This window comes from Pan paniscus, chromosome 10, assembly GCF_029289425.2.
Source record: "Pan paniscus chromosome 10, NHGRI_mPanPan1-v2.0_pri, whole genome shotgun sequence".
Lineage (NCBI taxonomy): Eukaryota > Metazoa > Chordata > Mammalia > Primates > Hominidae > Pan > Pan paniscus.
Window position 1 is genome coordinate 39,725,863 of NC_073259.2, and position 15,319 is coordinate 39,741,181.

At 44.0% G+C, this 15,319-nt stretch overlaps 1 long non-coding RNA gene across 1 annotated transcript in view; it reads right to left on the bottom strand.

Annotated features, from left to right (window-relative positions):
* Positions 1–11,079: 11,079 nt before the first annotated feature.
* LOC103784262 (uncharacterized) overlaps positions 11,080–15,319 on the bottom strand; it is a 44,214-nt gene continuing 39,974 nt past the window's right edge. Inside the window, exon 3 of the long non-coding RNA XR_004665677.3 lies at positions 11,080–12,053. This is a non-coding gene — a long non-coding RNA (uncharacterized LOC103784262). The remainder of the gene's footprint in view (positions 12,054–15,319) is intronic.

Here is a 15,319-nt window from a genome sequence, read left to right on the forward strand (position 1 = left end):
CCACCGTACCCAGCCCTCTTCTCTTTAAATTAACTCTACTCTTTCCTTAACTCTTTCAGCTATGAAAATTTTTATGTTTATTTTTTAAAATATATACCCTGTTCTCCATATTAATCAGGGTTTGGTTGCAGAGAACAGAATCGATTCTAGCTAGATTAAGCAGTAAAGGACTTATTACTAGGGCATTAAATGGATGGATCACAGAATTCTGGGGAAGGCTGAAGAAACAAACTCTAGACTGGACTTCCAGAAATGATTCCTAAAGACTGCTAAGGGAGGCCAGTCGTGGTGGCTCACACCTGTAATACCAGCACTTTGGGAGGCCAAGGTGGGCAAATTGCTTGAGCCCAGGAGTTGGAGACCAGCCTGGGCAACATAGTGAAACCGTGTCTCCACTAAAAATACAAAAATTAGCTGGGGTATGGTGGCATGCGCCTGCAGTCCCAGCTACTCAAGAGGCTGAAATGGAAGGATTGCCTGAGCTCAGGAAACGGAGGTTGCAGTAAACCGAGATCTTACTACTGCACTCCAGCCTGGGTGAGAGAGTGAGATCCTGCCTCAAAAAAGAAACTGCTAATCAGGCCGGGCACGGTGGCTCACACCTGTAATCCCAGCACTTTGGGAGGCCGAGGCAAGTGGATCACCTGAGGTCAGGAGTTCAAGACCAGCCTGACCAACACGGTGAAGCCCTGTCTCTACGAAAAATACACAAAAATTATCCAGGCGTGGTGGTGTGTGCCTGTAATCCCAGCTACTCAGGAGGCTGAGACATGAGAATCACTTGAACCCAGGAGGTAGAGGTTGCAGTGAGCTGCACTCCAGCCTGGACAACAGAGTGAAACTCCGTCTCAAAAAAAAAAAAAGACTGCTAAAGGAGCTGCTACCGCTTCTACTATATTTAGGAAGCTTCTACTACATTCAAGAAGCTTCTACAATAGTTAGGAAGCTGCCATTGCAGCTGCTAGTCCAAGAAGTAACCACCTCTGCCACTGTCAGCATCCCTAAATGGATGCCCTGCACCCCGTCTTAACCCCTGCTGGCTTCAGAATCCAAGTGAAACACTAGTGCATCTGATTAGCAGAACTTAATTCAGAAGTGATTTAAGATAGCTAGCTAGAAGAGAATGTGGGAAATTTAGTCTTTAGCTTTCCAGCTTCTGCACACTAGAAGAGTGTGCATTCTGACCAAACAAATACATAAAATGCTTCACACTCCCACTGAAGCAATTATGACTTCGGTGCCAAGTTTTTTGAAAGAGTTGTCTATACCTGGTCTTAAATTCCCACTTACTCCTTAATCCATTGCAATCTGGCCACCCTATTACCATCATCACCACCCAATCCCCTATTTGCAGGACCAGTGGTCCGTTTTAGTCCTGCTCCCTGAAGCATTCAACAGTAGCAGATTGTTTCTTGTGATGCTTGTGATAGTGGTCATATCAATGTTGTTCATGAAAGAATTAGCTGGGGCGCTGGGCACAGTGGCTCACGCCTGTAATCCCAACACTTTGGGAGGCCGAGGCAGGTGGACCACTTGAGGTCAGGAGTTCAAGACCAGCCTGGCCAACATGGTGAAACCCCATCTCTAGTAAAAAGTGCAAAAATTAGCCAGGCATGATGGTGCCCGCCTGTAATCCCAGCTACTCGAGAGGCTGAGACAGGAAAATCACTTGAACCCAGGAGGCAGAAGTTGCGGTGAGCTCAGATCATGCGACTGCACTCCAGCCTGGGTGACAGAGCAAGGAGATCAGTCTCAAAAAAAATGAATTACTTGGAGCCATTTTCCTCAAAGGGGCCTTGGACTTGAAGGGACTTAGAGCTTCAGCTGTCACCTAGACTCGCCCTTCCTTGTACATGACTAATCCAGATTAATGATGTTACTGTTCTCTCAGTCTTTTCAGAATTCCCTCACATTCAGTTAGCCACCAAATCCTGGCATTTAAATACCAAAGATGACTTCCGAAGCCAACCAGTTCGTTGCATCTCCATCACCACTACTCTATTTCAGATCATTACCTTTGCCCAAACTATTGCAGCAGCTAGTCTTTTAGCCACTAGGTTTTCCTCATTCAGTTTATCTTCCACCTGCCATAGCACAACTTTCATGATATTTAATTGTTCTTAATTTACCCAGTAATAGTAAATAGCAGGCCAGGCATGGTGGCTCATGTTGGTAATCCCAACACTTTGGAGGCTGAGGCAGGAGGATCACTTGAGCCCAGGAGTTCACAACCAACCTGCGCAACATAAAGAGACCTTGTCTCTACTAAAAATAAAAAAAAAAATTTAGCCAAGCATAGTGGCAAATATCTGTAGTCCCAGCTACTTGGAAGGCTGAGGCGGGAGGATGGCTTGACCCCAGGAGTTAGAAGCTACAGTGACCTATGTTCACACCATTGCACTCCAGCATGGGTAACAGAGTGAGGCCCTGGCTGAAATAAATAAATAAATAAAAGAGTAATAGCAAAGGCTTATGAGCACTTGGTATGCACCAAGTACTATACAATGTACTTCATATGCATGTCACATTTAATTCCACATAATCTTAATAAAGTGGATACTGTGCCTACAAGTAAAGATACAAGTCCTTCCTTGATAAATAAGGAAGCTGAAGGTCCTCAAACTTACAAGATTTGACCAGAGTTGTTTAGTTACTATATGGAGAAACCAGAACTGGAGTCATGTCTGCTACCCCTAAAGGCAGCACTCTTAACCCCACTGTATTTTATGATTGCTACAGCCTCATCTCTTCCCATCCTATTCATAGTCTAGCCATGGCGAACTCACCGTCTTTCTAATACATGGTGGTCTTTAATAACCATACCTCAGCACATCTTGTTTCCTGAAATGCACTTGTTCCCTCCCCTTCCCAATGCCTTTCTGCTTAGCATATTCCTATTCCACCTTCAATTCCAACTTAAATGTTACCTCTGGAGTAATTTTTCCAAGTTCCCTGTTCTATGCTCCTACTTTTCCCCATTCATACTTTTTTTTTTTTTTTTTTTGAGACGGAGTCTCGCTCTGTGGCCCAGGCTGGAGTGCAGTGGTGTGATCTCGGCTCACTGCAAGCTCCACCTCCCGAGTTCACGCCATTTTCCTGCCTCAGCCTCCCGAGTAGCTGGGACTACAGGCACCTGCCACCACACCCGGCTAATTTTTTGTACTTTTAGTAGAGACGGGGTTTCACTGTGTTAGCCAGGATGGTCTCGATCTCCTGACCTTGTGTCCGCCTGCCTTGGCCTCCGCTGGGATTACAGGCATGAGTGCTGGGATTACAGGCATGTGAGTGCTGGGATTACAGGCATGTGAGTGCTGGGATTACAGGCATATAAGTGCTGGGATTACAGGCATGAGCCACCGCGCCTGGCCCGTTCACACTTTTTTTTAATAATACTTACTGAGTTGTGTTGTAATTAGCTTCTTAATGCTTGTATCTTTCAGGGTTTAGAAGGAAACAGAAACCACTCTTGATATTTTAAGCAGAAAGGGAATTTAATGTAGAAAATTAGGTACTTACAAAATCATTTGAATAGCTGAAGGAGCAGGCTATATGTGAGACCTCTAGGAATGACTCTCAGAACACTACTGAACTAACTCACCAAAGGAGCTACAGCCTCTGATGACCACTGGAATACTAAGTTTAAGAAGATAGCACCATAGCTACAATCTAGAGATCAGGAAACTGCCACACAGTCCAACAACATATGTAATATCAGACTTTTTATAGAGCTACTGACTAATGTAAACATCCAAGTACATGGTCCACAGAAGAGAGAATAAAGGAAACTGGATAATCAGTACCTGGAGCATTGAGAGTTTGCTCTAGGGTGTGCTGGGGTTTTTGAATGTTTACTTTCATAATAAGATTGAAGTAAATGATGAGTTAATGGGTGCAGCACACCAGCATGGCACATGTATACATATGTAACTAACCTGCACATTGTGCACATGTACCCTAAAACTTAAAGTATAATAATAATAAAAGAAAAAAAAAGAAAAAAAAAGATTGAGGTAAGTCTCTTTTTTTTTTTTTGGAAGGAAATTAGTTATTTTCAAAGCTCAGAGAAATATGTACCATATGCCAAACCACCCCCCAAACTCCCCCCCCCAAAAAAAAAACTGTTACTATAGTAGCTGAGTACTAAATGGACAGGCAAACCTACTTGACAAAAGTGGTTATACCCAGGCACAGTGGCTCAAGCCTGTAATCACAACCCTTTAGGTGGCCAAGGTGGGAGAATCACTTGAGGCCAGGAGTTCAAGACCAGCCTCAGCAACATAGCGAGACCGTCTCCACGAGAAAAAAAAAAATTAAAAACTAGCCAGGCATGGTGGCATTTGCCTATAGTTCCAGCTACAGACTGAGGCGGGAGGATCCCTTGAGCCCAGGAGTTTCAGGCTGCAGTGAGCTATAATTGCACTATTGCACTCCAGCCTGGCCAACAGAATGAAACCCTGTCTCAAAAAAAGTGATTATGAAAGCAGTTGAGAGGTAACATTGAACTAGCAGTCAGACAAACATATTGAGTCTAAGATGAGCCCTGTGACCTTGGAAATGTCAGTTAAACATTCTGTGCCTTAATCCTGTCTTCTATAAAATGAAGAAATTGAACTAGATGACCTGTAAGGTTCAGTCCAACAATAAAATTTCATGCTTATTAGTTATTCAATTGAAAAAAAGTATTTTTATAATGAAAAGGAAAATTATGCAACCATTTCTAGGGCTTGCTTTACTTTTGATCATTCTGTAAAATTTTCCTGTCAACCTTAAAATATTCTCTGAGGCCATCCAGATGAGCTGAGAGAAGCAGTGGGAGGAGAAAGTAACCTAGAAAAGGAAGGGTTTTTGCCCTGACCATATTGAGTCAAATGTAGTTTCTTTAAACACACAGAGCAGCTTTGGAGTTCCCTAATTTCCCAACTGGGGGTTTTAGTTAATCTGTCCCCAGAAGTTAAGCAGGGAAAAAATTCTTCAAAGAACCATCACTGATTCTAGGAGCTGGAAGGGCTCATCACAACCTCAAAAGCTAGGCTTGTTACCAAAAAAAAAAAAAAAAAAAAAAAGTACATTTAAAGTGTCCTCTAGGCTATGTTAGCTGGGCCAGAGATTAAATGGAGCCTTCCGCTAAGTCCCTGCAACTTCCTCTGGGCTATTTGAGGTACTTGCTGAGTTTTTGCCCTAATTTCTTTTTTTCCTTCAAGACTTGCCCTTCATTCTCTTGCTTCTCCGATGTGAACTGCTTTTCAGAACATTTTCAGACAAACCTTCAGATGTTAGCGGAGGGACAGTTTGCCAGTACTGTTTTGTTGTTGTTATTTCCCCAAAAATAGAGACGATCCAGGAGCGACTGCTGCTGTCTTCAGAGGATGCTGTGGTATTACATAGCCCTTGATTTCTCCCCTGCCAATATGCTTTTTTATTGTGCTTCAAAGCTTGTTTACTAACTCCAGCTTAGTCCCTTGACTCTCCTCCCTTACCCTGCCCCATGCATTGTGCATGTCAAAAGGTAGAAAAAAATAACAGCTGCTTCTCAGCCCTCTCCTTTGAAGAACTGCAGAATCACCAGGGCTAACATGTCAAATTGTACAGCCTTAACCAAACCTTTGCACAGAGATGTTTCAGGTTAGAAGAAAGAAAAAAAAATTTTTTTTAAATAATGGCCTCTTTTCTAAGGGCTTTTAACAGACAGGCCCCAGGGCTACCTCTCCTTGCTGCAGAATATATAAATAAATAAGTGAATGAGCAGGGTTTAGTTCTTAGCCAAGAACGATAGAAACCCCAGTGTTGTATCTGTTGCTATGTGGAGCCAATTAAATGAGGTGGACACATGAAGATTTGTTTTAGTTACAGCCCTACCATAATACCATTCATAATCAAAGGCAGTGTTTCCCAAAGCGTAGTTCAACTGTCACCTACATCACAATTATTTTAGAGACTTGCTTTAAAAATGCAGATTCCTAGGCTTTGATCCAGGTTTCCTGAATCAGAATATTTGGAAGCAGCACACAGGAATCTATTTTTAGCAGTACCCCTTATATTAATTCGTATGCACAATAGTTTCTGAAACCACATATTATTGAATGAAGGCTTTTAGGAATATACTAAAATACTAAAATTAGGAAGGAAGATAATTATACTATTTGAATTTTTAAGGACCCAAGTTCTTTAAAAATCTACACACAAATCACAAAGTAAAGAGTATAGGGGCTGGGCAAAGTGGCTCATTCCTGTAATCCCAGCACTTTGGAAGGCCAAGGCGGGTGGATCACTTGAGGTCAGGAGTTCAAGACCAGCCTAGCCAACATGGTGAAACCCTGTCTCTACTAAAAATACAAAAATTAGCCGGGCGTGGTGGCAGACGCCTGTAATCCCATCTACTCAGGAGGATGAAGCAGGAGAATCGCTTAAGCACAGGAAGCAGAAATTGTAGTGAGCTGAAATCATGCCACTGCACTCTAGCCTGGGCATCAAAGCAAGACTCTGTATCAAAATTAAAATAAAAGCATAGTAGTGATTAAGAACATGAAGATAATAAAAGTATAGTATTTATCTCATAAGATCATTTAAAGGTACAAGTGGGAAAAATGCATTAAAGTTTTTAAGAGTTTTTTTGTTTTTTTGCTTTTTTTTTTTGAGACGGAGTCTTGTACTGTTGCCCAGGCTGGAGTGCAGGGGCACAATCACGGCTCACTGCAAGCTCCGCCTCCCACGTTCACGCCATTCTCCTGCCTCAGCCTCCTGAGTAGCTGGGACTACAGGCGCCCGCCACCACGCCTGGCTAATTTTTTGTACTTTTTTAGTAGAGATGGGATTTCACCGTGTTAGCCAGGATGGTCTTGATCTCCTGACCTCATGATCCACCCGCCTCAGCCTCCCAAAGTGCTGGGATTACAGGCGTGAGCCACCGCGCCCAGCCTCAGTTTTTAAGAGTTTTAATGGTAAACACTCAATACATCTTAGCTATAATGAATAAACTGAAGATACGTAATACAGAAATGACATGAACTGTATGTAGCATAAGATGATCCCCAACATTGTCTTAATTCCTTCTTGACTCCTTCCCTTTAAAACAAAAATTTGAAAGATATTTAAAGGGCATGTTTTAAGTGAAAACCTGACATCCAAAAAATAAAAAAGAAATGACTGCTTCTTACTTAACCTGGTTAGATGTTCAGCTGGAGAAGGAGAGTAAATTTCTGGATCTGATGTAAATTGTTTTCCTAGTGCTGTAACCTCCATAAATTGATATTATTGTGCACCCTGATCAATTTTGAGGATATGTATTGACATCGTCCCCATTTCACCAATAAAGGATTCATTTGAGAGCTGTCACTACTTATATACGACCTTCACTTCTGAAGATATAGCCCAGGGACTTTGGTGAATAGCTAGCCCATTGTTTCAGCATGGACAAAATGATTGTTAATGGGTCTAATGGAATTGTCTTTGCTAATGAGCATAGGAAGAGAACTGCTGGTGGATGTGAAAAGAACAGTAGAGGACACCCCCAGTGTCTCCCATATCTGAATCAGGTGGCAGACAGAGAGACGAGGAAAAGGCAATTCTTTAAGATTGCTTTCCCCTTGCCCTAAGGCTAACAAGGACCCTCTGATCTAACCCCACCTACCTGCTGTTTTCTGTCTATGGGCATAGGAGGTGAATAGAGTTTAACCAACCTATATCCAGAGCAACTGAAGCAAGGAAGTGAGGCTCTTGATCTAACCCCTGAGATGTGTTTTGTTTTGTTTTGTTTTGTTTTTTTGAGACAGAGTCTTGCTCTGTCGCCCAGGCTGGAGTGCAATGGCATAATCTCGGCTCACTGCAACCTCCGCCTCCCGGGTTCGAGCACTTCTCCTGCCTCAGCCAACAGAGTAGCTGGGATTACAGGCACGCGCTATCACGCCTGGCTAGTTTTTGTATTTTTAGTAGAGAAGCGGGTTTCACCACGTTGGCCAGGCTGGTCTCGAACTCCTGATCTCAGGAGACCCACCCACCTCGGCCTCCTAAAGTGCTGGGATTACACTTGTGAGCCACTGCACCTGGCCGACAGATTTTTTTGAGAAAGCAGTGTATGGGGGAAATTGTACCCAAGTCTCCCTAGTACCCAGTCTCCCTGAAAAGGCAGTCAATCTGCCCCCATAGCTTCAACAAATTCTGAGAGGGAATGATTTAACCTTGGGATAAATGTAGAGTATTGATGAGGTTTTTTTAGACTCTATGCTAGTTCTAAAGAAAAAAACTGAGACAGTGTTGTCAATCTCCTTGGTGTCCAGTAGGTGGAGATATAGTCTAAGGTTGTCTGGGACTGCAGTGGAAATTTTAGGGCACTAGATAGCTTCCAGAGTCTTCTGAAGTCTGTGGGAAAGAGTAAGCAGCGTGCCTTTTCTGCTTCCCAGTCCACTCATCCTAACCCACACATACCTCACTTCTCTGCCTTCCCATTCTTAGACACTTTGGCTGAGACGGAGGTACATACCACGTAGGGAGGAGTGACACCAAGAACTCTACAGTGGGGGAAAGTTGGGAAGAGAGAGATCACAGAGACATTTGAAGAACTTTCCTGAAGTCCAGGTCCTGTGCTATTCAGCACAGATTCTAGGTTGGCAGTAAGGTGTCCTCCCTTCTGCCAATCTGGAAATGCCAGTATCTTAAATCCATGGAGGGACCACCCTCCTAAAATTCTCACACATACACAAATCTAAAAGTGACACAAACCGGGAACAGCAGACCAGACAAGATGCACTATAGGTATTCAGCCAGCCATCTGGCATCAAGTTAATGCATGAGTGGACACCCTGCCTGCCAATGGGCACTAGGCCATGACCACCAGTTGGGTACAATCAGCCTGCCAAGGTGAAGGGCATCCCACAGCATTGCACCTATCAGCTTCCCTGCCACAAACTGAATGGAGCTCAGAACTTGAGAGACCTCCTGCCTGTAGAGAAATAGACTCAGTTCCTCATTGAAAACAACAGAGGAAAGAGAGGCAGGGAAAGGGGGCAATGCTCTATTTTGCCTGAAAATAGTAGCAAAGTCTCTTCGTCCTATCCTTGGAAAAGAAAAGTCTGGAAATTGACCCTTCCCAACCCAGAACTGGAAGTTGGGAGTCAGTAGGGTAAAATGGTATGTTATTTTATCCTACTGAATGAAAGCAAATGTGGCATGATGGAAAGAGCTGACTTGGAATAAAGACACCTGAATTCTATCCCACATCAGCTGTATGACCTTGGGCAAGTCATTCCCTTTCTCTGGGCCTTGCTTAAAATGAGGACATTGGGCTAGATGATATCTAGAATATCATCCTTCTCCAACATCTGTTCAGTTCTGAGAAGTAATGACTTTGCCTTGTTGAAGTTGACCAGTCTAGCACCCACAGAACCCCATGTGTCCCCAGACATAAGCTATGTCTGAGCTAAGGGAACCGAGTACTAAAGGAGTGGGAAAATGAAAGTTCTGAGCTCCCAATGTCCCTTTCCCACTATCTGTTTCCCACCACTGGGGACCCACTACAGGGATTTGAATATCAGAGATCCAGATCTCCTAATCTTTTGTAGAGTGAGAAGGCTGGAGGCTCCAGTCAGCCTTGTAACCAAAAGAATCTAAAACTACTATTTTAAGAAGAAAGTGATGCTCATCTGGGTAATATTCATTATATTAATATGTATCAAAGCCAGGCGCAGTGGTTCACAACTGTAATCCCAGCACTTTGGAAGGCCAAGACAGGAGGATTGCTTGAGGCTGGGAGTTTAAGACCAGCCTGGCCAACATAGCAAGAGCCCTATCTCTACAAAAAGTAAAATTAGGCCGGGCGCGGTAGCTCACACCTGTAATCCCAGCACTTTGGGAGGCTGAGGTGGGTGGATCACCTGAGGTCAGGAGTTCAAGACCAGCCCGACCAACATGGTGAAACCCCGTCTCTACTTAAAAAAAAAAAAAACCACAAGTTAGCCAGGCGTGGTGGCAGGTGCCTGTAATCTCAGCTACTCTGGAGGCTGAGGCAGGAGAATGGCTTAAAGCCAAGAGGTGGAGGTTACAGTGAGCCAAGATCGTGGCATTGCACTCCAGCCTGGGAGACAAGAGTGAAACTCCACCTCAAAAAAAAAAAAGTAAAATTAGCCAGGTATGGTGTCACATGCCTGTAGTCCCACCTACTCAGGAGGCCTAAGTGAGAGGATGGTATGAGCCCAGGAGTTTGAGGTTGCAGTGAGCTATGATCAGGCCACTGCACTTCAGCCTGAGTAACAGAGTAAGATCCCATCTTTAAATATATAGAGATAAATTTTGGGTCTAAGGCCGATATGTCTCTGATCTCTGCTCCATTGCCCACCCAACCCCACCACCACCACCACCACCAGCTGCCCTTTCTCACTAGAGTCTCTTCCTGCCCCTTTATATTTGCAATGGGCTGACTCTGTTAGTTCTTCCTGCCTGTTGAGTGTTCACCTGGTCCCTGGTAAAGGACCTGTGCCTGAATTTATCCTGTGAAGAGAGGAATGCCTTTACTTTCCCTCCAGACATTGATTCACTTCCTTTGCCCAGGTGAGTTTCCATAGGATATTGGAAACATTCCATTTACCAGAGCTTTCATATACACCCAGGCTGAAGAAAATATTCAACTGTTGAATATTATTAAAGACATGACCCAGAAGTTACACACATTGCTTCACTCACATTCCATTGACCAGAACATAGTTATGGGACCACCTCTAATTGCAAGACAGACTGGACAGTGTAGTATCTAGCTGGCAGCCATGCACCCTGCTAAGATTTAGTGTGTGGATAGCAGGGTAGCAGAGTCATATTATTAAAAGGAAGAAGAGACAGGATGATGAGAATGAGTGGTCTCTGCCACACTTATAAAATATAATTTGTGGGGACAGGTCAGGTGACAAAAGTTAACAAGTAATTGGACCACATCTCTGGATCCAATTCAATAATTAGATGCAAATTAAAAACATGATAGTGAGAAACGCTATCTTGCTAGAAGACTACGTTGTAAAAAACAATGTCACACAATTCAGAAATTAGTTTTGTAATGTTGCTGTGTTATGTTTACCATTGCTTTAAAAACAGGTTCAGTTTATTCAAATATTTGTTTAGCCAGGCAACGTACTTGGCAGTAGAAAAACAGAAGTAAACAAGATCCTTACCTCACAGAACTTAGTCTAAAAGGAGAGACAAACAGGAAAATACAATATAGTGGGGTAGATGCTGTGACTAGTGAAATCAGGAGTACTGGGTGGGGAATTAATGAATGCTTCTTGGAGGAATCAGTGTTTGTGCTGAGACTTGATCTATAAAGTACATTCCATTCAATCCCAGCTACCCGGGAGGCTAAGGCATGAGAAACACTTGAAACCCGGGAGGCGGAGGTTGCAGTGAGCCGAGATCACGCCACTGCACTCCAGCCTGGGCGACAGAGTGAGACTCCATCTCAAAAAAACAAAACAAAAAACAACATTACAGAGAGCACATCAGAGTTTAAATAGATTTCAGATTTATCAGTAGACAGAATGAGGCTTTAATATTTATAACCAAGTACTGTAACCATACATATAGTATATTAGTTTAATTATCCCAAAAAATCTATGAGAAAGATATTACTGCCATTTTACAGGTGAAGATATTGAGACCCAAGGAGGTTAAGTAACTTGCCAAGGTTACATATCTGTTAAGTAAGGGAGGCAACTTTCAAACTCAAGTCTTTTCAGATGACTTCCCTGTATAAAATAAAAGCACATTAACAAAAAGCAAACATTATCATTAAAAATTCTGGCCAGGCGCAGTGGCTCACACCTGTAATCCCAGCACTTTGGGAGGCTGAGCCAGGCAGATCCCAAGGTCAGGAGTTCGAGACCAGCCTGACTAACATGGTGAAACCCCGTCTCTACTAAAAGTACAAAAAAATTAGCTGGGTATGGTGGCAGGTGCCTGTAGTCCCAGCTACTGGGGAGGCTGAGGCAGGAGAATCACTTGAACCCAGGAGATAGAGGTTACGGTGAGCCAAGATCTTGTCATTGCACTCCAGCCTGGACAACAGAGCGAGACTCAGTCTAAAAAAAAAAAAAAAAAAAAAAATTCTATGGAACATGCTTTCATAAAATATTTAGAGTTGCTTCTATCATAGGTGCATTCAAATGTATTCAATTTCTAAATTATACAAGGACTTTATTAATACACTGGATAATTAAGTGCTAGACCATGTACTCCAGACTATAAGCCTAGGACTTCAGAATAGTGGCACATTGCTGAGATTTAGAATGAGCTGGGGAAGTCCAGGCTCAGTGGCTCACACCTGTAATCCCAGCACTTTGGGCGGCCGAGGCAGGCAGATCACTTGATGTCAGGAGTTCAAGACCAGCCTGGCCAACATGGTAAAACCCCATCTCTACTAAAAATATAAAAATTAGCCAGCCATGGTGGTTGGCACCTGTAATCCCAGCTATTCAGGAGGCTGAGGCAAGAGAATCACTTTAACCTAGGAGACGGAGGTTGCAGTGAGCCGAGATCACGCCACTGCACTCCAGCCTGGGTAACAGAGCAAGACTTCATCTCAAATAAATAAATAAATGAATAAATAAATATTTTAAAATAAAATAAAGAGGCCGGGCGCAGTAGCTCACGCCTGTAATCCCAGCACTTTGGGAGGCCAAGGCGGGCGGATCATGAGGTCAGGAGATCGAGACCAGCCTGGCTAACACGGTGAAACCCCGTCTCTATTAAAAAATACAAAAAAATTAGGCGGGCGTGGTGGTGGGCGCCTGTAATCCCAGCTACTCGGGAGGCTGAGGCAGGAGAATGGCGTGAACCCGGGAAGCGGAGCTTGCAGTGAGCCGAGATGGCACCACTGCACTCGGGCCTGGGCAGCAGAGCGAGACTCTGTCTCAAAAAAAAAAAATGAATAAATAAAATAAAATAAAATAAAGAATGAGATGGGGAAGCTTATGCAGGGCTTGGATGGGCCTTGATGACCAATACAGAGGACAGTGCATTCCAGACACTGGAATCACAGGAGCAAAGCTGAAGACAAAATGGGCACATTAGTGAGACAATACTGAGACACTGAGACCCAAATGACTAAAGCAGAAGGTGTATTAGAAAGAAGCTTTCTGGTTCTCCCAGGTACAGGAGAAGGGAGAGATTGGAGACCTCAGGGTCAGTTTACCCCCATTTAAGTGGCCATGGTAGCTGTGACCTACCCCCACTTTTCTAGGAAAAAATATATTCCAGCATTCCCAAGATCTTCTATCTTCAGTGTAATCATTTTGTCACCTTGAATATCAAAAGACATATTATTTTCCTAATGCTAGTCCTGGGCTGTACCAATTGACAGACACAATCTTTGCTTCATTCAAGTTTCCAGTCTAATAGGATACAAACAGACAATTCAGAGAATAAAATGGGGCAAACTTAGCCCAAAATAAAAGCATCATGATTCCTTTAAGATGTCAAAGTGCTTACAGCTGTACCATGTAGGGGGCCATAACAAATGCTACATTTAAGAGGACACTAGGCATGGGTGGGGTGGTCCCAGGCTTGATAAGGTTACTTATGCCCCCAAATCCTTGTGGTCAACCCGAACAGTCGCCTGGAAAAGGGCTGATGAACAGGATACCTTTCCTCCAAAGGAATCCTGCCTCTCCTATATGCCCCGAAATGAGCATTGAGTGGGAAGCTAACCAGAGGGAAAAATAGGAGGTGCTGTTAGGGTCAGACAGGATCCAGCAGCCTGCAGCCTGGACCCAAGCGTGCGGAAAAGGCCATTGTCTGAGTGGCTTTCTGGATTTCCTGCCCTCAAACACCTACCCCGCCCAACAGGCACACTCAATCTCTTGCCTCCTGCTCTGCCATCACTGTGATTAGCAGGCACTGCCCACCAAGAGGACAACAGACCACTGAGGTTCTCCTAAAGTGAGAAGGGAAATCACCCAGACCCATCCCCAGTGGGGAAGGGCAAAAAGATGACACAGAGCAGGGCTTTAAGATTACTAGAGAAAAGTGTTTCCAGATCTTAATGAAGATCCAGGATCCTCCTTATCTCTCAACCCGCACTCATTTCTCCTAGGTCTACTCATCCAGGAGACGTAGAGTTTTCTGGCACAAGTGAGCAACAGCTGGATGGGGGTGGGGGGTGTGTCTATGTAGGTGTCTGTGCCTCCAGGCACGTCCCAGTGGTTTTTATGTGTGGGAGAGGAGAATTCAGCAAACAGGGTGTGGTTGTGGGTGTGTCTCACGTGGGATGAGGCATCTACAGAGCAGTTCTGTTGAGATCCTTGGGCTCCCTGCTCTACCAGCCCTGGCATTGAGTCCATTTCATGACCCTGATGAGACCAGATTCCCAGCTGATGACGCCCATTCCCAATCACCAGCTTCCAGCTCTTTGGCCCCTCCCCCATCCACACGCTTACTCCTCTGGCAGGCTAGCTGGGCTTTTGGCTGGGAACTGAGCTCAAAGCGGAAACAGGCAGTTGGAAGGTGTGATTTATGTCTCTGACTTCACCCCAGGCTGGAGCCCAAACACTTGGACCCTCTCCGCGAGTACCCGTCTGGCAATTATCTCCTCCCTCTCAAAATCTCAGGCTCTTCTAGCTGGTCAGAGGTCTTCCAGGCAAGCCCATCCTCACTACCATCCCCCCTCTCCACTAACACTACCACTCACACCTCTAACTCCTGCTGATTACAGTGATAGAAGAATTAACTTCACTATTACCCACAGGAGGCAGGATTCTCCTATCAGCCCCAAACAATAGATAAATCCCTCCATATATCTAATTTCCTTCTCTCCTGCTGCTGACCAGTAGTTGGTAGAAACAAAGGGGAGCTAACTCACTCAGAATTCTGCCTCTGGCCTCTCAAGGTCTCTTTGCAGATTTAAGGTAATCCTCAATCCTGTGATTGTTTCTATCTCTAGAGACTTCTTAGAAACATTCTCAAAGACACCAGAGTGCCATTTTCTTGCTCCTGATCAGTAACTTGATGCATATCTTTATCTGCCATTTGTCAAGATCTGGAAAGCACACTCCACCCCCCACAATCTGGAAGCCTAGAGTCAGAAAAGATCTTGCTAGGAAGTGAGAATCCTCTAACTCCTTGCAGGGGCTCCCACCATTACCACTTAGAAAATTGTACTAGAAATCTAGTTTCATCTTTTCCCACTTTCAGAGATTCCTCATCAGTCAAATGCCCTTGCTAACTTTAGAGGGCAGTTGAGGAGGATTAAATGAAGAAATCAATTTGAAAGATATAAAATGCTGCTTCATAGGATTATTTTGAGGTTAAATGAGGTCGCATATGTAAAATGCTTAGATCTATACCTGGT